At 37.8% G+C, this 24,166-nt stretch overlaps 1 protein-coding gene across 1 annotated transcript in view; it reads left to right on the top strand.

Annotated features, from left to right (window-relative positions):
- The window catches only part of GALNTL6 (polypeptide N-acetylgalactosaminyltransferase like 6), a 418,612-nt gene that overhangs the window by 320,714 nt on the left and 73,732 nt on the right, over positions 1-24,166 (top strand). The gene's annotated exons all lie outside the window — the stretch shown is intronic.

Genomic DNA, 24,166 nt, shown 5'->3' with positions numbered 1-24,166 from the left:
GTAGAGTGCTTTCTCTGTTCCTGTTGAACACTGATGACTGCCATGTTTATGTGTATGCATGTCTGCGCAGTTGGGGGCTGCTGCTGTTAAGTGGCATTCCAAAGAACCAGCATACAGACCTCTGCTTCTGGTAGGAGCCTTCTATTGAAGGGATTTATGTAATGGCCCTTCATTGTCTTGGACAGGCTACAAGTGCCTGTTTGCATGCCATTGGCAACAACTGCTCAGATCTGTCTCCTGGAGTTACATACTGCCTTGCAAACAATAGGAAGGGCCAAGACCATTCTTTTAAAGTATGGTAAATGGGGGAGTGAAAATGATGCCATTGTACTTGCCAGAGGAAGGGAAATTTAGTGAGTTACAGTACGTAATATAGGTTCCCTATGGAAGTGCAAGTTTTCATTGCACAGACTAGTTGCTTGTTTTATCCAGTGGATATTTTATTATGCAATATTGGCAGCAGGGTGTGAAATAGAGACCTTTATCAGGCAAAGCAGATCTTTGCTATATAGCTGGATATAGCATGTGCAAGCTCACACACATGCACACAGATGTGCACAGTGCTGGGAGCCTTGACAAATGTGTTACTGGCTACTTAGGTGCTGCAAATGTTTAGGTGGATTCCATGGACTGCAGTCCTAGACAGGGACACACTTACTTTACAGAGGAGTTTTTTGTGGGTCTCTTTTTTAATATTTATTTTTATAAGTCAGGACTGAAGATCTTTTTGTACATTGTTTGTCTAAAAGTGATAATGGCTTTTTCAATTAGTTATGTGTCTGTTGGTCACAGAAATATTTGAGAAGTATTCATATAGTCAGTATTCTTTAGTCTGACAACAATGGATATCTTTTTATTCCTACCCTCCAGTTTATCGTTCTCAAGCAATATTGTGGACCATGCTATCAAAATATTTTTTTCTTCAATAATTATTTCTAAAGAATTATTTCCATGCAGGTAATTAATTCTGAAATTCAAATCACTATCAGAAAAGCAATGAATTAAAAGACTTGCATTTTTTTTCAAAAACACTACTGTCACAGAATCAAAATGGATATAAGCCAATATTTCTCCCTTTCAAAGGCCTCCTGGCATGAATCTGGTACACACTATAAATATAACTTATGGCCAACTGTGGTTTACAGCTTTGAAAGCTAACTGAGGTGGATTTGTTGGACTGAGGTGTTAGGTATTACGTTTGTTTGGAGCCAAATGTTGTCTATGGTTTTCAACAGTTTATATTTTTATTTATGGGAAGGAGACTTCATGCTGTGCAAGGTGTTAGTCTGTAGCTTGTACTGATGAAGATCATTTTACTACTCTTGATGTCAGGAGTGCTGAACACCAGATCTTTTCCACCATCCAGAGGGCAGCTGGACTTTTTGAGGTTTTGTTTCCTTTTTGAAATACTGATTCTTTGCTCTTAGGTTCATAACTCAAATATCTCCTAATTATCAGCAGCTGAATTCTTGACAGGAAAGTGCAACCTTACCTTCATTTCTGTGTTGGGCAACTCGCTGAGTAGAATCACAAGGAGGTTTTAATGTTTCCTGTCTTCCTGGCAAGGTAACAATTGTTTCCCTAGTGCAACTCAAAATCATGCTAAGTCTTTGCCTTGCATTTTTGCAGTGTCAACACAGGACAGTTTAGAAGATCCCTTTCTTAACTCCCACTGGTTATTTCAGTTCAAATCAATGAACTGTGTTGGTCAAGTTTGCCTTATTAAAAAATGCTAAATCATTCCACCGAAAATTAGTAAAATCTGCTTGCCTTAGCCAATGAAAAACATTGCTGGATATAAACTACTGTCAAACGAGTTCTCCTACCACACCAGCCCCTTCTTCTCACACCACTGATGGTATCAGAGCGTCACCAGAGGAACCGTCGTGTTGAGTTTGTTCATCTGCCACAGCGGGGACGAGCCATTTGTCAGGTGCAGGGAAAACTCGGGGCTCAATGTGAGTCAACAGCAAGTTCCATTTATTGAACAGAGCATCAGACACTTATACAGCAAGTAATAGGCTCATGAATATTCTGTAATTTACACCATCCATTGGCCACACCACAACACCAGCTCTTCCCCATTCCTCAGGGGTTACATCTCTCTTTTCTCATGTCTCTTTGACTATTTGTTATCATACTACAGCTAGGCCCAAGGACACACTGTCTAGCAGGTGCAGGACTTGGAATTAGCCACGGCCTTGTACTTTTCCAGTCTCTAGTCAGCTAAAATCCCAACACTTGTTCTCAGCTTTCTGCCCTGCAAGTCCTTCATTCCCTAACTTATGAAATCCTTGCTTTGCATCTATTTTCTGCTTCTCTTCCTTTGTTTTTGTCAGAATCAAAATAAGCCTATCACCCCAGCTCTCACTAGCCCCTGTGCTCTCCAACCTGAACAATTGTTTCTTATTGCTGCTTCTGAGGATGTTGGTGACAGAAGGAGCATGTGTTGTCTCCTTGGCAGTATTGATAAATCTGTTGCAGAACATACAGTAAGTCTGAAACATATCCTTAGAAATATCAGAAAGTTTCCCTAGGACTTCTACTGCTTTGAGTTCACTCCTCTGTCATAGACCAAAATCCCACTCATGGTATACACTGAGTGTCTTCTTGTGCTGAAAGGCATAGTGCCTGAGACCACAGAGTGCCAGCAATGCAGTGCTGACATCTCTTTTGGCAGTTCAGCAACTGAGGCCCATGCTCATCTAGAAATACATCATCTCGATGTAATGCTTAAAGAGCAGAGGAGTTCTGGTGTTTCTGAACTCTGCAGTGGTTTGAGGCATATGCTTGAGACACTTGGGTTTCAGCAGGCCACATACATCCAGTGGGAGCCAAAAGCTGTGCAGTGGTTGTGGTCACAGCGTTAAGTGCACACCAGCACAGTTCTGCTGTGCAGAAATGGTGCCTGTTTTGGAGCTGGATAGTGTAAGGTCTGTTTGCAGAGTGGCCTCAGAAAATGCACACGAAGTCTCCCATGTAGACACATAAACCTTCTGAGTGAATCTCTGTTTAAAAAGCCACTTTCTTTTTAGGCCTTTCAGGTTAACTTCCAGTAGCTGATCTTGAAGTCTGTCCCCTAGAATGTGAATGAGCCAGGCTCTCTCCTGTTGATTCTCAGTACATTATTTTTTCTTGGTTTTGCCCTTGAGGTTTTTTTGATGAGCAATGAGGTCTTGACCACTCAGTAGAATGGGATATGATCTCATTTATACTGCTGTATCTTCTGGCTTAGATTCAAAGGTGTTATTAGAAGGCAGGACTTGGGGCACTGCGGTTGATCTAGATTTATGTTAGAGTACAGTGTATGAAAATCTGATCTATTTTATTTAAGAGTCATAAAATACTGACATTAGCCTTAGTAATTTGAGAATATTTGAGTTTGTGTGATTTTTTGATAGAAATGTCTATACTCTCAGTTATACATAGCCGTTTTCCCTTTCTCCTCTGAACTTCTCCCTTGAGTAATGTGCTGTAAAATATTTCTTAAGCTGCTTGAGAAAACCAGTTTTTAATCTTAAGAAGCAATTCCTTTGGAGTTTAAGAAAATTCAACACTGAGTTACATTAATATAAATCTAGGTTACCTTTACTGTTTTCTGTTACCTGCATTGTAATGATATAACCAAAGGCAAAACCATTTCTGAAACATTTTTGGAAGTAAATTTTAACTTCTCCCAGAACACTATTTTATACATGGTTGTTAGCACATAATCATGTTATACAATGCTCTGATAGGGACATCACGGATTTTCCCTGGCTTGCACACTATCTTTTTGCCCAAAATTAAAACATATATGTGATTTATGCTAGAAAATATATTGAGAAATGCTACACACCACAAATGAGTGTATGTGTTGGAAAGGCACTTTACCTCATTTTTCCTTTTCATCCTACCTGAGAATCCTGGACATCTTTAAAGCTGCCCTGGTGAGCTTTCCTTCAACCTTCCCACTTTTTCCACATTGCTTATTTGTGTTTAATAGCCATGAATGCTATGCAGTGTCATAAAGGCCGAACATTGTTTGCTCAGCCAGAACCCGGAATACATTTAACAACACATTGGAAATGAAGTCATATCAATTCAAATGTTTAGCAGCTATGCGTATTAAATGGCTGTTAGTAGAATCATCAAAATCAATACTTCATTTGTGTCTCAGGATGTGACTGCACCGTAGTTTCATTCATTCCTTGTCTAATTATCCCTAATCTGCTCCTCCACATGCTCAGCAAGTGAAGCAATTGAGATAATAAAGTTGTGTTAAGGCGACCCTGGCAATAATGCAAGCGTTCTGGATAATGTAAGAATTTTGTTCATTTTGTTGCTTAGTAACAAAAATACTGCAAATAGGTTGTTGTGTGGAAAAAAAGTTGAATTTTTAGTCAGGTATTCATATTTATAGCTCATGATTAATGTTACTGCTCAGTTTTGACAAGACACTGTGTTTAGGTTTCGAATCTACAGTAAATAAGAACTGGAAAAGCCACTTGGCTTGAAATGGTATTTTTGTATTTCTTCATTAAGATCCTAAAGTAAGTGGCAAACAGGGTTTTGTTTCAGAGTGAAATTATTATAAATTTTATATATATGTTTTTTTCTTCCCTGTAGGAAACCCAAAGTACAGTTGTAAAAACTTCTGCTGGTATTTTCTTAGGCTAAGCAGGAGACTGTCTAATTGGTGTGAATTCTGGCAAGAGAGGTCTGTAGAGCATGAGAGCATGATAGAGTAAGTGCATATGCATAACTTTCTATATCATGAGAATATCCACAAACTGTGTGAGACCACCTTTATTTGTCCTTGGGTCCCTCATGCTGCATACAGAGTAGGCACAGGAGTATGTAGTTTTGTACAAATAGATTTTTTTTGCTTCTTTGTATGATGGGAGAGGTTTTTGCAAACCAGTGAAAATCTCAAAAATGTGCTGTTGGACCTCAGCTGCAGTTTTGTTGAGAAGAGCCTAGGACAGTGTTTCAGTAAGAGACTAGAGCAGGCAGTACTAATTACAACAGATTAAAACAATTCTTTACATAATAAGAATAATATTTTTTTAGAATACTACTAGCCTGTTATGTACATGAGTTTATGTGTGCATTTATTTTACAGCCTTGACCTTACAAGACAAAATCAATTTCTGAAGTGTGATACTGTTTTCTGTACTTAGTGGAATGGCCAATGGTAGAGCATATATCCCCTTGACCCATAAGAGTTATTGCAGGGTATGTTTGTGTAAAAGATCTGAAATGTGAATAAGGAGGTAGAAATCTTTGTCTTGAGTTGTAGGAGGTTTGCTGTTGACCTCAGTAAAATGACTTTACATGAGATTTGAGAGTTTCAGACAATTTCCCCCACTTAAACAGCGTTATGAGAAGCTTGTAGTGGATTTGTGAGTTTTTCCATTATAAATGACTGGGCTGGAGATCATTTTCAGCATGTGTAGTTCTTCTTGGGCCAAAAGTATGTCTGAGTCGTTTGCTGTTGCTACTCATCCCAAAGTAGCTTAGTGCAACATATTTTCAAGTTGTTTCAGTAGCCTTAGAATTACAGAATCATCAAAGCTGGAATAAGTCTTCAAGATCCTTGAGGCCAGCTGCCAACCCAACACCACCATAATCACCCTTAAACCACATCCCCAAATGCCAGACACCTCTTGAACACCTCCAGAGACACTGACTCCACCATCTCCCAAGCAGCTTATTTCAATGACAAACCACTGTTTCAATGAACTTTTTTTTTCCTAATATCTAATCTGAACCTCACCTGGGTCAATTTAAGGCTGTTTCCTCTTGTCCTTTCTCTTGAGACATAGCAGAAGAGAACCTCACCTCATTACAACCTCCTTTCAGCAGAGAGCAGCAGGGCCCTCCAGCTCCCTCAGTCACTCCTCACTGGACTTGTGCTCCAGACCCTTCACCAGCTCCATTGCCCTTCTCTGGACACACTCCAGCACTTCAATGTCCTTTTTGAATGGAGGGGCCCAAAACTGAGCATTTTAAATAATACTATTTATTTCCATTTTATTTCTAATAGTTGTAAAATAATTATAGTACAAAACTTCAGTAGGAGCCAAAGCAAACTTTAGATTATTGTCTTTCAAGACATCCTGCATTAGTTATGACAGCAAAGTGTAGATAGTATTGATCTTGAATGTAAACTGTCTTTCTGTAAAAGGCAAAACATTTCAAAGCTGCTGAGTTCCTTCAGCATTTCTGGGAAGTCCAAATTATTAGTGGCTGCAGTAAAAGCTCAGAATGTTTGCTCTTTCCTAAAGGTCAGTCCAAAATAATTATTATAGAGAAACTAGTGCTATTGAAAAAAAGAAGAGACATATTTTTGTAGAATAGGCATTATCAGCATTATTCCAGGGCTTCCTGCCTTACCAAGAACTCAGTTATGATTAAATTTTCATAATTTTGCAGTTTTAGAAAAAATCCTTAATTATTAAACATTACAATTCTTGTAACAAATTGTTGAATTTTCCTGTTTTGTGTGAGAGGTCCATTGCTGGAGGACTAAAACTCAAGGTTTCACAAATGGGTAAATCTTAAGCATTCAGAGTGAATCCCAAAAGCCACCTTCTTATTTGGTTTTCAAATAAGGTGTTGGATCACATTGAGTTTCTTCAGTGTGGACGTGTAATTTTAGTTTAACAGTAAGGTGTGTTAAAGCACAGGTAAAATGTTTAGTCTTGCACTTTAAATATCAGAAGCTATAAAAACATCCTTTCTGTGATGGCATATGAAATGCAGCTATGTACTATTTTGTTGCAATTTTTCTCAAAACTTGCTGAATAGTTTTTGATCGCCACAACTTGGTTATGGTCAGCCAGAGAAAAAGGAAATATTTCTGTTAATTTTCTATCTCTTTCCCCTGTTTTTGCCGCTGAATAAGTGCCAACAAAATACGCTTTACTGGCTGGTATCTTAACAATCTGTAAACAGTTCCAGAGAAAGATTTCCACGATGTCACTCAGAGTGATAATAATCTCAGTAACACATGCAGCTAGCTTGGAAGCTGATGATAAATTCTGAATGTCATGAGTCATGAAGTGATAATTATCACTTCTAATGAAGAGAATCTTCTAAGATTTTGCTTGGGATGTGCAGATTAACATTCCTCTTTTGAGATCTGTGAATATTATAGATCACTTATCTTCTTGTATGTTTTGCCAGCGATGAACTTCTTCCATAACATTAGTATTACTGGATTGTATTATCCAGTAACATTTGCAAACTTACTTGAAAAATTACAAAGCCTTTTCTGAACATGCTGAACATTTCTGACCATAGTATATCCTCACAGTCTTCATCTGCCTGAAGCTGTGGGTGTGCACACTTTATTTCTACTTGTTATCTGCAAAGCAGCCTGCAAAACATTTGCATATGAAGGAACATGAGATTTTTAGTAACTACCAATGACCAAAATGTTTTGTTCATAAAGGAAGATAACTCTAAAGCATAGAATGTCAGAATGTCATAATGCAATCAAATTAACAGCAATACTCAAACTTCTGAGTTTGCTCACCCCTTTCCTCCTTATCTGATTTACTGTGCTTTGGTTAGTCAGTACTCATGCACTGGTTTTAAGCCATTGCACAGTGATGAATATTGCTCACTAATTGTATACCATTCAATTTTTCAGCTAGGTTTTACAAATGAACTTGCTGAAGAAAAATAGCAGGAAGTGAGGTTAGAATATTTTTACCTCGTACGCTTTTTTTGTTATTAATGAGTTTTAAAAGTATTTCAGTACTTATCTCTCATTGTTACCAAGGACTGCTCAATGCTTGAAGGGCTTTAGGATTCTGGCCATTACATTAAAATTAGTTTATCTGACATGGTTATTTCTTGTTAAAGGATTTTCTACATTTAGTTTAGGCATATTTTTTTATTGAGGACTCATGACTGTAAGCAATGAAACTTTTCTAAAAGCACCTGAATGACTACCATTAATTCCTCTCACTTCAGATAAAACAGCAGAGGAACCTTCAGAAATTAAATAAATGGCAGCTCTTTTCCTAGTGCTCTGCAACATGTGGCTGAACTGGGAAAATTTTACATTATGTAGAAAAATCTTCCTGCCTAATGTGTGCAATTCATAGCTGTCTGAAGGTTTTAATGTGAGGAATTGTTGCTAAAGCGTATCTTCATAACTTATCCTTGCACAGATGAATTGTGCAAAGTAAAAAGAACATGAATCTTTCAGTGAGGTCCTTTTGAAAGCAGCCTTTGCAGTTTTCCCTCAGCAGGAACATTTATAGGATCTCGATTATACTTGGGGAGAAATTTTTCAGTTCTAAAAGGCAGTAATTGAATTGCTGCCACAGGGCAAACCATTGCAGGCTTCCTGCGAGCGCTGATCTGTGGGAAGAGCAGTCGCAGTTCTCCAGCTGTACATTGTCCTGCAGAAATGTTGGATTCAAGAGCAGGTGTTCCTGTGACAGTGACAGGGGAAAATGCAGAAACCAGGTAGAAGGCAAGTCATTTAAATGACATGAAAACTGAGGAAATGTAGATCAGTGATATAGAAAAAATAAAATTAGAAAAAAAAAATCCAAAGCCTAGACACATGTATTTATGATTGGTGATAATGCTGTGTTGTTTCTTTGTATAACACAAAGAAAACAAATAAACAAGTCATTCTTTATATAGAATTTTCATGACTGATGACAGAAAAATCTGAGAGAAATGATACTGTGAATCAGATGACTATTTGTGCTTTGTTATATTAGCTGAAGTTTTCCAGGAGAAATCCAGTGCAAGCTAACCTTTTTTAAAACTATATATATTCACTTCGGGTTTGTTTTCAGAAAAAAATCAGAACGTTCATAAAAATTAATTGGGTGTTTAAAAGTGCATGTGGCATTACTATGAAATATTAAAAGGTAAAAAAAGTTCAGGAGAGTCTTTTTAGTAAGTCTTACATGACATGCAATACATGATGTTATTCCAGTGCTGAATAACTAAGTGTTTCACAAAGTTACCAATAGTAACCATTCTCTGTTTTTACTGAGGCAATCGCCTTTTCACTCAGAAATATGAAAAGGAAATTAATTTTAGCTTATAATAATGAAAAATAACTACTGTTGTCTTTTTTTCCCTAAAACAGTGCCCACAGTCTAATTTTTTTCTTTAATTTCATGTATACATATCTATAATGGCAATAATGTAGAATGTATGGCAATGTATGAATACATGTTTAACTGACTTGAAAATTCCTCTCCACTTTTTTTGCAATGAATCCACTTTTGCTCAGCAAGAGAGACTATGAAGAAATGTCAAGCCTATAGAAAAAAACAAGACTAAATTAATCAGAAGCATACAATAGATTCAGAGTTCCACTTATTCCCTACAGATATGTTCAAAACATAGGTGAAGTTTGGGAAAAACAAGCAAATTGGGCTTCACTGAAACAAGAAATGAAAATGTCTGTAGCCTAACAATTAATTTGGTGAAAACTCCAAAGTGAACAGAAATGCTTAGAAAAACTCAGTCTCGGTAATAAATTGGCTCCTACCAAATAAATAGCCCTGAGTTTGAGTTGAGTGTTTGGTCTCTGCTTTAGCCACCTGAGATGGTGATTTGTTCACTTTTGCTGTCTAAGCAGTCTCCAGAGTGAGACGGGAGCTTCTCAGAGAGTGAGTTTCCCATGTGCTGTCAGCTCCCACCCCCATGTGTATCCACACACAGGCAGAGTGTCTCTATTGCTACTTGGGGGCAATGCCTTGAAGGCTTTGTGCTGCCCTGTGCGCTCCTTAGGCTACGCTGGCTCACTGCAGGCAGAAACTTCCCTGCTACACCAGCAGCTCTTAAAGCTCCTCTTGGTAGTGACCTTGCGCCCTTTGCAGTGCCCAGAAATGAGATCCAGGAAAAGTGAGACGAGACAGGGACTCAGCTGGGGTCCCACAGCCCCCTGGCAGCCCTGGTGAGCTGCAGCTGTCAGAGAGTTTGTGCCTGGCTGGCTGAGGTTAAGTGAAGCTCATTTGAGCCATCAAATGTGGAGATGGCTTCATATTTTTATACCTACCTCCTATTCTTTGTATAAGTTTTCCCTGTGTAGTTCACAAATTATCTGTGTTATATGGAAATCCTTTTCAGAAGACCTTGGCTTTAAACGAAGTGCATTTTCATAAATTTGATAAATGTAAAAAGCAATTGCTTGAGCGTGCAAAGCTTCCTCAGTCTTATGGCAGATACTGAATCTTACATTAACAAGCCCTAAGTCCCCTGGTAAACTGTTGTCTGATGAAACAGATAGCTCTGGTGTTTGGAGGCTGCAAAGGGCCTTAAAAGTAAAAACAATATTGACATTGACGAATAGATGAAATACTGGCCTTGCTGACTTAGTTGCTTTCAAGGTATTCTGCAGAGTTTTGCTGGAGTAGTCGCTAAACAAAACACACAGTAGGGTTATTGAAACAAGATATTATAAGAAGTTTCTAGGACACGTTCAAAGGAAAGTGAAGTATTTTTGATGTTCTCACATTCTTTGAGATCCTTCAAAAAGCATGGTATAAGTGTGCTGTTATATACATACAATTTATATACAATTTTGGGAAACGAAGGAGCACGCATTTGTATCCAAGAATTAAAATGTACTGTTGATCTAATGCTTTAAGTGCCTAATCAAGATATCACAGTCAGTTAACTTGGTGCAATTTAAACTGTATTTACACTTATGTAAATTATCTAATTATTCCTTGTTGTTATTAATGATGCTACTGAAGTAGTTTTAAGCCAGCATCTTATTATCTACCCTTTTCTCTGGTGATGTGCTCACCCTCCTTATGTGCTGCTCCACTGAGTTAAGTTTTTGCCATCAGGAGCACCAAGTAGGGGATGAGGATTTTTTCCCTCCAGGCCTGATTTGTTAGGTTCTTTAATCCTTCCCTGTAGATGCTATGATTTCCTTTTAGGGAGAGAACCATGCAGCTACACACAGCTAAACAAAATGCCACAGGAAAACCAAAACAAGAACAGATAGTGTAACTAAAGCTTAGAAACACAGAATAAGCAGCAGCCAATTTCCCACCAGTAACTGTGGTATTAGAGCTAGGGCATACTGGACAATAATCATCAGCTCTTTAAGCAAGTTGCAGGTATGGTCTATGTTTCTTATGTATTTTACAGAGACAGAAAATCAAGATAGAATAAGTTCAAGACACAGCACAAGTCCCATGTCCTGATGTGTTTAATTTTTTTTTATAAAAACTGAGTTCCATTGCTAGTAATTGGCCATGCCACACTGAGTGGTCTAGAGAACTTCAACCTAAATGAGTCCTTCAATCCTTATTTCCCTTGGAACTGAAATTTTCACTTGCGTAAAACTTACTTTAAAAAAGTTGTCTGGTAATCTTAATAAATGAAGCACATCACCTTCATACCAAGGGAAATCTCCTGTTAAGGGAGTCTCTTATCCTAAAGAGAATTTCCTCATGGCAACCTGGACATGTGTCAGTGAAAGAAAGCAGGTAGCATGTTGTATCCTTCTTTTGAACATCTCCAGCTGTTCTTTTGGAAATTGGGTTCTTTTTTCTGAGTTTTAAGTATTTCCCCTTTGGCTCCAAGCTGCCAAATGAACCAAATTACAGGATGTACTACTAAAATACAGTGTGCTCTTTACAGCAGCACTAAAAGCCCAGCCCTACAGCAGAATAATAGTCTGGTATGAATAGAAGCCATATCCATATCAGAATATTGGTAGCTATTTTTATTTCACCTTTTACTGATGCGGTATCTGCTGGTTTGGGTTTTATAGTGCTCCTGTATTCAGCTTTGCCCGCTGTTAGTTTCATTAACTCTTCTGTTATTTTTCTGTTGCTCTTACTTCCTTTCAGATGCTCCCAAGAAAATATGAACGCAGAAACATTACTCTAGAAAGAATTCAGAGCTCCAGCTCTCAGGTAGCCTTAAAATTAAGCTAAACACATTTCTTTGTGTTTAAGTGCTGCCACAGTTTACATTCCAGAGTCTGATAAGCATCTACCACTCCAGATAATGATAAATAGATCTAGGAATGTCTTAGGTAATAAAAAAATTTAGAAAATTTGGAAAATAATATTTTTTTCAATTTTTCAATAATTTCTAAAAAATTCACTACATGAGAACAGTTACAAAACTGGTACATGGGTCAATGGTGGCAGTTTCTCTGTTTGCTTGTCTGTGCTTCTGCCTGTACCTATTCCATTTGTTTCCTAATTGTTCTACTTGGGCCTAAGCTATGCCCTCACAAGAAGCAGAAAAGAAGCAAACCTTAGGTAATAAGTTATTAAAAAACAAACAAAACCTGAAAAAAAAAAGAGATATGTGGTTACAATATTTCCATGGGAAAAAAATTATCACCTCTACAGTCCAAACTACAGCTAAATGCAAAAATACATGAGTTTTTCCCAGGAAAGCCCGTTCTGGAGCTGCCATGGAGATGAGTAAGTTGATTTTTGGAAAGATACTGCTGCTTGTGTAATTCTGAGTAGCTGGAGGAAGTTATCTGTAGGTAGCACAGTACATCTCTTGAAATGTGACTCACACAATGAAAAGTTTTTCCAAGGAGAACATTTTCTGCCCTGATTTATTTTTGCATTGCACTTAGCTTGCTTACAACAGTAAATCTTCACATGACTGATTTTCAACTGTGCAGAGGACACATAGATTAAAAAAAAAAATTACAGGGAATGGCAGTAACTTTCCCACTCCTTTTGTTGCACCTTTTTGTAAAAAGCAAAACCTTGGTCTGCTAAAGGTGGGAAACCTCACACCAGCACAAAACTGGGGAGAAGTGTAAGTGGCACACGGTGTGTGAACCACACTTCCAGTTCATTGAAAAGATGGTGATGAGGGGAAGATTCATAGAGTTCTGGTCAGGACCAGTGGAACTTCTTGGATCAGTCAAGATAAGGACAGTCTACTGAATACTCAGTAAAAAGTGCTTTAAAATGAAAATTATATAATCTTTTGTTTTCCTATTCAGATATTACTTAAATTCAGGTATTTCTATTGTAGATTTAACGGGTAATTTTTTATATGTCGAGGAAATATCAAGGAAATATGAAATACAAAGGTTATGTTCTCTATTAAATCCATAATCTGCAACAATATCTGCAATTTTTTAACAGTAATATAGGTGTGGCAGTTGTGTTCAGAATTACAGCATTTTGTCCATCTTTAAGGATCAGTAAAATGCTGTAAAGCAGATATAACCATTCCAGTTTTGAAATAGCTTTACACTTTCTAAGAGCAAGAAGCCATGTCCATGGCAATGATTTATTTCTCACTTGATAATGGCTAGTCCATTAATCCTTTACTTATGAAAGATACGAAAATATCACTAGGACAATACTTTGTGTTTATCCAAATAAAATGTATAGCCAGATGCACCAAGCCTTGTGTTTGAATCTGGATTCATGTGACTATCTATAGGAAGATGAAACAAGCCTAAAGCTCTGTTTTCCAGAGAGATTAGGAATAGTCCATGCCTTATTCCTTGTACCCACAGGTTACTATATTACCATGAACTTCGTTGCCATGTAAAGTAAAAAATACTAGGCTATATCCTTTGTCTTTTGATGCTGCAAGACAGGCAGCTGTTTGGGTGAGGGAGAGCAGTGGAGGAGTATTCAAAATAATATGTATAGAAATGTATGGGCGTAGTCTGAGCCTAATCCCTTTGTCATTGCAAGAAAGCTGCCTAGAGCTTGGATCTACTAGTTAATATTCAATACAATATTTATTTATTTAGTTAGTTAACCTTTAGGTCTTAGATGTTCATTTAATATTCAGTATGTCTTTCTCTTTCTTACCCTTAATGAGGCAACCTGCCAGACTAAAGAGAATGTGAAGAGCATTAGTGATCCTGCAGAACAGTTGTGACAACTGAGAGAGATAGGAAAAGACAGGTTGGTTCAATGTTTAAAACAAAGAGAGAAAAACATTACAAAGAAAAAAAAAGAAAAAACTCAATGTCTCCCTTTCTAAAGCTTGATTTATGTAGCAGCTCATGTATTTATTCTTTTTCTTGTTTTAAATAAAAAGTGAAAAGCTGATCATATATCCATGATAAAACATGGTGTTCTTGTTTGATTAATAGCTCACAGTGATGTTAGAAGATGCCTAATTATGCATCAGTGTTTGCCTCATTATGTAGAGGAACATCATCATAGCAGAGAATCTGTGAACAGAGAATGGTTTCCTTTTTGATAATTAATTCTCATGCTTCAAAGTATGTAACCAAAACAACTCTTTCACTGTAAGATTTCAATAGACCTAATTTTGGAAGCAAACTGTTTGTCTCAAATAATGAAATGGAGTAAACAAGGTACCTGACCTAATCTAAAAAACATTACTTAAATTGGTTGCTTTTCTTTGCCAGTAGTTTGTCAGAGAATTTCCATGAACTGCAGCTTTCTGAAAACCTCTTCAGCAATAATAACTCCATCTTCTTTCACTGTGCTCCTCGACATAGCAGTGAGTGCAAAGGTTATGCAACTAACAGGCCTAACTTCTGCAGTTAAATGATTGAAGCAGTTTTGAGAACTACAGCTGTAGCTTGATAAAAACCAGAAACTTTTTCATTTTAAAGTATCAGAAGAAGAGTTGTATTTCCACTCTGGACAAAATTGAAAAAGGAAAAACTCTTGAAATAGCAGCTACAAGAAGAAAATGTTTGGGTGATGAAATGCAGCAATTGAGAGAAGGAACTGGATTCTTGCTTCATCAATAAGTGTTCCTGGATCTTATAAAGGTCTGCATTCCGCCTGTAAAAAAAAGTCTAATATTGCCAGGTGCTTTGTTATAGGAAATATAACTCAGGCAATACAAAGGATAATTAGAAGTGTATACTCCATGCTTTTAGCATTTGCACTGCTAGGAATTTGAGGCTTCTTTCAGTAGGTCAGAGAAACCTCATTGAGCATCTACATATTTCATCCTGTTGCACTATGCAGAGCACAGGTAAATTCATCACTCCACCGGAAAGATTTGGTACCTCAGAACTCCAGTTCCTCTGTCAGAGAGGGCATTTTTAAAAAGAAAAATATCAGTACAAAAGTTGGAAGACAACTTTGCTATATTCTTGATATAATATCACATTTCAAAGATAAGAAATAAGATATTGCCCACGATCTCTTTTGTGTTTTGAAATCTGAGTTTCAAAGTATATTTCAAGGGCTTCTCTTATTTACATCAAAAGTCCTGTGCACTCAGGGAAAAAACCTCACTGAATTCTTGAGGAAAAGGACTCACTTCAAGCTCTATTTAGGACCAACCAGCCTGTGATGGTTAGCAGATAGAATGGAAAAGAGCTACAGAAGTACCACGCTTTCAATTAGTCAGGAGTATATTCAAAGATTCTGTGAGTAGATGGCCATATTCCAATACCTTCAGATGAGTCAAGCCTAAGGTTTGCAACACTTTAGAATGCCAGTAGAATTACTCTGGGAAATAAGTGTTCCATGTAGGGAGCTGTACCCGAATCTGATGCCACTTAAAAAGTAATTATGTGTGTTCTGTGACTCCTATTTCCAGTGCTCCCAAGAACCAGTGTTACTGTCCTCTGCAAATATAAGGCAAATACCATCCTCACAGTGGTGTTTTACCAGTTCTCCAATACAAACTGTCTTTGGCATTTGAGAGGTTAAAAAGAGTGAAGTCAGAGAAAACTGTTCTCTGGAGGCAGCACCTATTGCAAAAGTTAGTGATATATTTTGGAGGAAGAACTAAAAGTATGTCAAAGATAGTTTTAGGCAAAACAGAGAAAATGTCAGTCAAAATACAGGTCTCAAAATCTGCAAGGCTGTTTGCAGTGTTAAAAATACATTACAGAAGTGCTGCTTGACAGGTCATCATTTACGATTTTTAAGAATCAATATTGTCAGGATGCAAAATTGTGACTGTGAAAGAAAGAGGATAGCATGTGTGAGTAATGTATTGATCTCAAGGAAAGTTTATCTTTCATGGATTCACTTCCAAATAACCTTCTAATTGGCTTTGCAACCTGGAAGAAACCTCACAATAAACTTCCCTTGGGGACAAGTTACTGTATAAATACCTCTGTAGTAAACAGACCTGTTAAAAACAATCACATCTTAATGCAGCAAGGTCACTCTTTTGACAGGTCTGTGCTACATAATTGTGTTCAGAGAATGACCTATATGAAAAAATTCTTCCCAGTTTGGTTGAAGCTCATTCCATCAGCCATGCTGCTCTTGTGGTAAAGCAATTCCATGTTCTGTAAATGAAGGAACCTGCTATCAGCTGTAGGAAAGACATGCTGCCATACAGTGCCATTGAAAGTTTTAAGAGCTATCTCATAAAATTGGCAGTTGGAATAAATACATTAAAAAATTCTTTCATAGTTTCCTTATAAGGAAGGAAAACTTGGAGCTGTGTCAGTACTACTAACCAGCTATCAAGCCTGCCCTAGATGCTAAGGAGGCAGTTTGATGTACTGTGCTGCACTACTGCAGCCTAAAAATGAAATCCTTCGCTTCTTTTCCTGTTCAAAAACCTGAATGAAAAAGTACCTCAAGAGTTTAATGATGCTTCCATGACATCTGTGTAAGCAGTCACCACAGCTCATATCAAGGTGTTCAATTACTTGAACACTCATCTTGTTGACAAAGACACTTCTCTGCTGGTGACAGAATGACTGGTAAGTCACAATTATGTGGGCTCAGGGAAGTGGAACAAAGGAGTACCAGGATCTTTGAATGTCTCTATCATTGGAGAAGTCTCAGCAAATGCAGCTTGTCTCACAGATTCTGCAGTCCCCATCACTCCTTTCATGACTATATGAAAGCCCATGTGCAACAAAACAGATTTGTTTACCCTAAGTCTATCCTGAATGAAATCAAGCTGTATTCATGTGCTCTGTTTAGCCTCTTGCTCTTAGTAATGCTGACCTTTCCAGGTTGTAGCAAAAGAATGTGCATTTACTATGTAGTTTGGAGATTCTTTCAACTTTAACAGGCTGTAGTTGAAATTGAACATCAAAATGAGGGTGCTGTCTGGGAGTTCATAGTCCTTGAAGTGCAAGGAATGAACAGAACAATTGCACATTCAGGATACTCTCCACAGCCGTGTAGTATATCATGCAAGGACTTTGAGTCATTATTAACATCAGAAAAAGAAACTGCATTTTATCTTGACTCATTATTAATATGAGAAAAAAGAGATTGCATTTTAGCTTGCCTCAAGCCAGTTAACCCAAACATCACAGCCAAAACAAGTTTCTGAGTGTCACAAGTCTCTGTAAGCAGTGCTACTTCCAGATCAGCAATAAATACACGGTGATCTCAAGTGATCATAGTCTTAGGTGTGCAAAACTGTTTGGAAAGAGCGGGCAAAGCTTTTTGGAAAGAATGGGTTATCTAGGGCTAAAATAAGATGGTTCTTAGAATATTGCTATTATTTTCTTTTATTTATCAGTCTGTATCAGAACTTACCATACCCAATAGTTTCCACACTACCTGTCTGCTTCTGGAACTTCTTGTTGTCTGGAATGGCTATGGATCAGATGCTAAAATCTGTTCAGCAGAAAACTTCCCCATCCTTCCTCCAGATTTCCTTAGTCAGGACTAATTGGCAAAACAGCTAGGGTAAATACTGAGATCAGGGTTATTCACTGATACCTGCATGATGAGACCGTGAGCCCTCAGCAAACATGTGTATGATACAAAAACAGAGAGACGAATTGACACATTAAATAGGAATCTCAAGGATCAGGCAAAAGAAATCTAATTAAGTTCAACAAGAAGTGATAGATTCTGCACCTAGGTGAATAACTCCATATGCCAGTAAAGATGCAAACTGGCTAGCTGGTGTGATGTAAGCACCTGCAGAGGTCATAGTGGGTACCAAGTGAATAGGAGAAAGTGTTCACCTTGTATCACCAGGAAGGCAAGCTGGATTGGGCTCTGCTAGGATGAGAGTAATCAGATAAAATGAAATTATGTTTTTTACACCGTTGGTTCTGCACAGAGCTGTAATTCTGCATCCAGTTTTGGGCTCTGCAATTCAAGAAGGACTACAGCTGGAGTCAGCTTAGCTGAGGACTGGCACGACTGTCATGGGCCAAAAGTATGTGACCTTTGAGAAGAGGCTGACAAACCTGGGCTTGTTTAGTCTGGCAAAGCAGTAGCTAAATGGTGATCTAACATCTGCCCACAGTAACTTGAAAGGGAATTGCAGAGATGGCAAAACTAAATTCCTCCCGATACTGGCAGATGGCATGAGGCAATAACCCCAGGATGCAGTTTGGAAGATTCAGTTTGGACTTTACAAAAGACTTATTCACAAGAGCAGTAGTACAGCAATGGATTAGTTTACCCAGAGTTATAACCAGGGGACTTGTCCTTCTTGTAGGCTTTGACTTGGCTATGAAAAGTAGCAGCTGACCTGTTATAGACTATGCAATCATTCTGTGTTTAACCAGCACTTCCAATCAACCTTCTGCAAATAAGAAGCTTAGAGGGAAACTAGAAGAAAGGAATATGATCTACTGAAATTCATAGACTCACCTTGTATTCTGTATTCAGACTGATTGTTTTTATGGTAACAGACATGCAGGCAGTGAAAGTAAAAAGAATGGCAATGCACTGGAGAGGGCTATTTTGTCAATTGCAGCAGAAAACAAGGAATAACTGAATAACCATAGGCCACTCAGTTTCCTTTATGTATTTTCTGTCAAGCGTAAGTCAGTCATCAAAAGATGAAGCTGTTCTGGGAAAAAGATATGCTCAAGGCTTCAGGAAACAAAAGGAGGATATCCTCACTAATTTTACCTGGGAAGATAATCCCATCTTGCAGGAAGGAACATAATAAAGTGATGGAGCTCTTCTCACTATGAGAGCCATGGAGGGTGCATGAGTGTACTTGCAGGTTTGTCTGTGCATATTGGCACAAAGCTCTTTGTTGCTGGCCAGAGAGTAAAAAAGATAGAGAAAAATCTTATTGAGGTAGCCTCAAAGAAGCTGGCCTTGTGTACATTGCAAGGCAAAATAGCCATTTTACTGCTTTCGTTTTCACCAAGAGAAATGGTGGTTTGTGTATTGTTTTACTGAGCTAAGGCCGCAGACTACTATAATTTTGACCACATTGCTTCCTCCCATATTCCTGTGCTGAGATAACAGGAGAGGCCAATATACTTTTTCTATTACTGTAAGGGGTTTTTCTGGACTATTTTCATATGGTTCATGCTGGGAATTCCAGAGCATGGAAGTACATACCTCTCAGTCAATTCAGGTTAGAAATAAACAGATTTAGTTAAAATTGTTTATCCAGGCATTTAGCAGACTCTGTTGCTGCTCTTCAATATTTGATAATTTGCTGGTCAGTGATCCTTAACAGAAATTGCTAGTACTTTTTGTACTAGCAGAAATTTGAGGTGCTACAGATGTGGAGAAGGGCTCTGTTACAGGCAAAGATATGGGGGGGACTTGCCTGGCTGGACTGGAGTGGAGCTTAACAAAATACTTTATTTTCTTTGTATTTTCCTTCCTTTTTCATGGTCCATACTGTAGTCAAGCACATCCTGAAGACCAGCTCTAGCTTTCATGTAATCTTTTAAGTCTCCCTGACTCATTCTCAATAACCCTGGATGAACATTTCTTATCACATGGTAACATGGGTACTAATGTGATAATGAAATACTCTCTGTAAGCATCCCAACATGAGAGAAGAATTGAAGTTCTGCTTTTTACTACTACATGATTTTTTACCTCACAAAGACAGAACCCTGGTTTCCAATTTATTTCTGGGCACCAAATTAAGTAAACAGGTATTCTGCTTGAGTAGATCTTTAATTATTATGACTAAGCAATTGTGTCTCTGCTATTATTTTAGAAAAACTTCTCCAGACTTTAAATGAAGGCAGAGGAGGCCCATGCAGAGCAATTACAATGGAGAATTTGTTTACAGGCTGCCACTAGAAGAGACATAATGCTTCCCTTTATCATCACTTGTCAGAGCAGTGACAGCCTGTAAACAGCCTGCCCATGCATTATTCTTTATTTGTCACCCTTGTGCCAGCTCTTGCCCTAGCAGGTGCCTGGCATGTGTCAAACTTATGTTTCAGGGATTCATCTGATCAGCACTGGAAAGAAAAGTATGATCTATTTTCTTTTCAATTACGAATTAGATATTTGCTCCCATATCTAATGGAAGGGACTTTGGCTTCTTTATATGCAAAAAGTACCATTTACAGCTTCCTGTAGAATTTCAATACTGACTTCTCTCTCATGCCCAATTCTGAAAGTAGAATTTATGTAATTCTACTGAATATAAATTAAACCATCCTACCTCCCTGTTCTATTGTCCTGGCAAATCTGTTCAAATCTGATTACCTTTGGTAATGAATGGGCAGAATGTGCTGTCCTCTGGGCATTTAAATGTCTTTTTATTACAGGTTGCTTTCTATTTTACACACTGCATTATAATTTTTTTAAAATAATTTCTCTAGAATTATGTTTTTGTGCTAACATTGATTCATGCATGTTTACTTGTCTACTTGAGTTTGCTAAGTTGTAAATGTGTATGTGTAACATACAGGGTTTGTGTGTGAGATGCTTCTTCTGCAGGCAGTATTAGCAATAAAATAGTTGGGATCTGTGAGAAAATGCAGTTGTACTATAGGAAATAAAACATTTGGTGTTCTCTTCTGTGAGGGAAATTTATTGTGGAAAGGGGAAGTTTATTCTAATAGGTTTGGCAAAAGACAAGATTTAAAAAATCTAAATTTGTTAGTAATCACAAACACTGATATTATTTTTTAATCAAAATGAGTTTCTAAATGAAATCTATGTTTTTAGTATTTATATTTATATTAGAAAATACTACATTTTTTTTAAAACTACTACTGTTCTACTGCCTCTGGCTGTTACTCTGTGTTTATTTTTGCTTTTAGAGATTGGTAAAATTTGAAACAGATAGTGCCTCAAGACGTTGTAGGACAAATTAGAGTATGAGATCACTTTTGTAATGATTTAAGTTTAAAAGATCCGTAGTTATGGATCCAAAAGGGAATTTGTTTCCTTCACCTTAAGGTATTTTCATTCTCACAACCATATTGGAGTTGGACATTGAACTTAAACACTTTGTGATGTTTTTATAGTTATTTTAGTTTTTGAGATTTTTTTCCCAAATAAATTCCCAAACCACCTTCCTTGCCATATCTCAAGACTAAAGATACAGTAGGTGTTCTTGCAGGCCTCTCTTTGACTCTGTCATGACTTACTGTTAGGATATTACTAACATGTAACTGGTCTATAAAATGTAGATACCTTATGTCTCTCTATAATCTGCATGCTTTGGTTTGTATGTAGATCTGGTCTTTTAATGTCACTTGCCTAACTAAGCTCTATAAAATTCACAATCCATTACTTTTGTTTTCTTCCTTACTCCTTCCAGATATGTCTAAATGAGGAGGCATTTAGAATTCTGTATAAAAAAGATGAGCAAATTTTATTTGTGTATTTCTGCTTTTTTTTCTACACGTTCCTTAGCAACAAGGAGAAGATGATAAAATCATTCAGTCATTGGACTAATTAAATAGATGGCAATAATTTTGGGATATGTAATTCTGGCATCAAAAGATGTGCTGGATTTTTTGATGCAGTTCTTCACAAATCAGGTGATATGCTGTCTAAAATGCATGAAGAGCTATCTGAGAGAGAGGGAGGAAGGTGGTGCAGAGCTTTTGTTTGTTCCACAGAATTGCAGCCAAAGGGAAAAAAAAGTAAAATCTGAGAGACCTTTTTCCTGAGTTTGCAAGGAATCTAAAGCAATGAAAGAATGGTATGAACTACCATCAATTTAATAAATTTCAAGCTCCAATACAACTAATGACAATCAAATCATGAATATTCAACTCCATTGTTATTTAACAATTGATGTAAGAACAGAAAAGAATGTATCATAATTTGATAGTTTACATCATCTGTCCCTGAAGTGTTTTCCTGAGAGGATAGGCACTCAGCTTCCAGAATTTGCTCGCTGAAGGATGTGGAAGGATGAAATTAATTCCTTTGCATGAGACTGAATTTCAGTGAATTAATTTGGCTCAAGACAAGTGATAACAATCAGGATGCATTAAAAGGGTGCATTTGTATTCGTTCATTCAAACAGCAGTGCTGGCCATGTTCAAACTGCCTGCTGTGAGGGCAGTAACCATTGTGACACCCAGCTAGTGCAGGCCAACTTGTGTGCCTGCAGGCCCCAGAGAGCCTGCCAGCACCACAGACAAGTTGGATTGTCCAGGTAAGGCTCCTGCTTCTCTTCATCAGAGAATGTAGGTGCTTTCTCGGTAGCTGCCTTCACCAACAAAGAGAGAAACTGCCTAAAAACAGGAAGGAGTAAAGCAATTGTGTCTGATATGTAATGAAATTCGGAGCCGTGTAGTAGCTGCACAACTCCTCGATCAACCAGAGTGTCACCAGTGAACCCATCTCTGAGGGTAGGCAGGTGATGGTGGGGGATTTGTGCCATAGCCAAGGCATTTAGCAGCTGCTTCCAGAGTTGAAGAGGTGAGTTCTGGCCGAGCAACCCAGTTCTTTTTTAGTGCTTTTTTAGTGCAATGTGCAGCAGTGTGGCCTTGCTCTTGGTGCTGGGTCCCTATGCACCATTCAGTGCAAACAAACTGAAGACCTGTGGATGGAAAAGGAGAAGGGTTAGGTGACCTTCGAGAACTGCAGGAAATTTCTGGTGTCTGAGGACTAACAGAACCTATGGTACCTAACTGATTAGATTTGATTTACTTTGGAAATATGTAATAACCTGTCACTTTGGAGCTTTTTCATTTTTCATGGCTATTAGATGATACAATTTACAATATAGAAAAAAATTCAGACTGACAGCCCTAACAGACTTTCTTATATTACCTGCAAGGTCTTTGTATCTTTGTTTTTAAGGTCTATTTCCCTTCTTCTGTATTTCTGTGCTATGGGAATAGTCTCAATGGAGTTCATAAAAACAGAAAAACAGTTCAATAAATATACACTTTAAACAGTTTTGCCTGTGGGCACAAAATGATCCAGGGCTTGAATAAACCTCAGTTCAGTCACAAAACTGAATTGTAGCTGTTAGCTAAAGTGAATCAGAGTAGCACACAGGCTTTGTCCTGTGAATATGATTGGTCATACAAAACCCACCTCTTAAGACTCAGAACATCTCTTGGCATTGTTACTGTTGGGATTTTATTGAGTGTAAATAGTGAAATGGGATAGGAAAAGAGATAATTCTTTTCTTCTTATTTAGGAATTTAAATGGGTATTCTACAGTAAGACACAGAGCAGAAGACAAAAACTTTCTATATTTATCTGAATGTCATTATTTATGTTATTGTCTCAGAATTGGCTTTCCTCACTTGACCTAATACTGCTCCTGGGCAGTACAATGAGCACAAGCCTCTCTCCTGACTCAGGATGTCTCCAAAATGTTGTGTTTCTCCTCTCAGAAGCCCCAACCTGTTCTGTAGTCATTGCAGTGGGATGTTCCCAGTCCCTCTTCTGTGCCAGTGTGCATCAGGACTCCTCAGTATAAAGGACCATCCTGTGTAGTACTCTTCCACTAAGTACACATCAGTGTTCTGCTTCTTCCTTATCTGCAGGTAGCTTTGGAAGGTTGTATGTGTTTGTCAGCTAGGAAAATAGCAAGATGAAAATAAACATGTGGAGGGAGCTCTATTTCACTGGAGCTTAATTTTATTTTTGCACAAAATTCTGTATTGTCTGTGCTGTGACTTACTTGCTCATTGCCTTAAATTTGTATGTCTGCATTATATACTCCAGGATAGTGCTAAATGGAAATCCTTTTGGCTAGTCCACAGCAAACTTCTTGCAATTTGTAATGGTGTAAAAACAGGAACAAGGCCTGTGCTGTCCATAAAAGTCCAAAGAATTAGTAGCTGATATCAGAAACAAGTATAACTTGACAAAGCCATTTCCATGAGACTCAGCTTGCAATCCTTAGCATCACTAAATGTAGCTTGTCAACTGTTTTAATTACTAGAGACTAAGCTTTTCCTCCCTTTTCCCCTGATGAATGAAATTATTGTATTTTTCCAAAGTAATGATTGGCAAGCTGAGGTGTTATAGCAAAGACAAAAGATCAGGACTTGTGTTTTAGATTTATTTAGGAAGAGGCAAAACTGCAGGGTGTTTTTTGTTGTTGGGTTTTTTTA

This window comes from Ammospiza caudacuta, chromosome 4 (genome assembly GCF_027887145.1).
Source record: "Ammospiza caudacuta isolate bAmmCau1 chromosome 4, bAmmCau1.pri, whole genome shotgun sequence".
Classification (NCBI taxonomy): Eukaryota; Metazoa; Chordata; class Aves; order Passeriformes; family Passerellidae; genus Ammospiza; species Ammospiza caudacuta.
The sequence above is the reverse complement of the archived record's forward strand: the minus strand, read 5'-3'. Positions and strand labels throughout refer to the sequence as shown.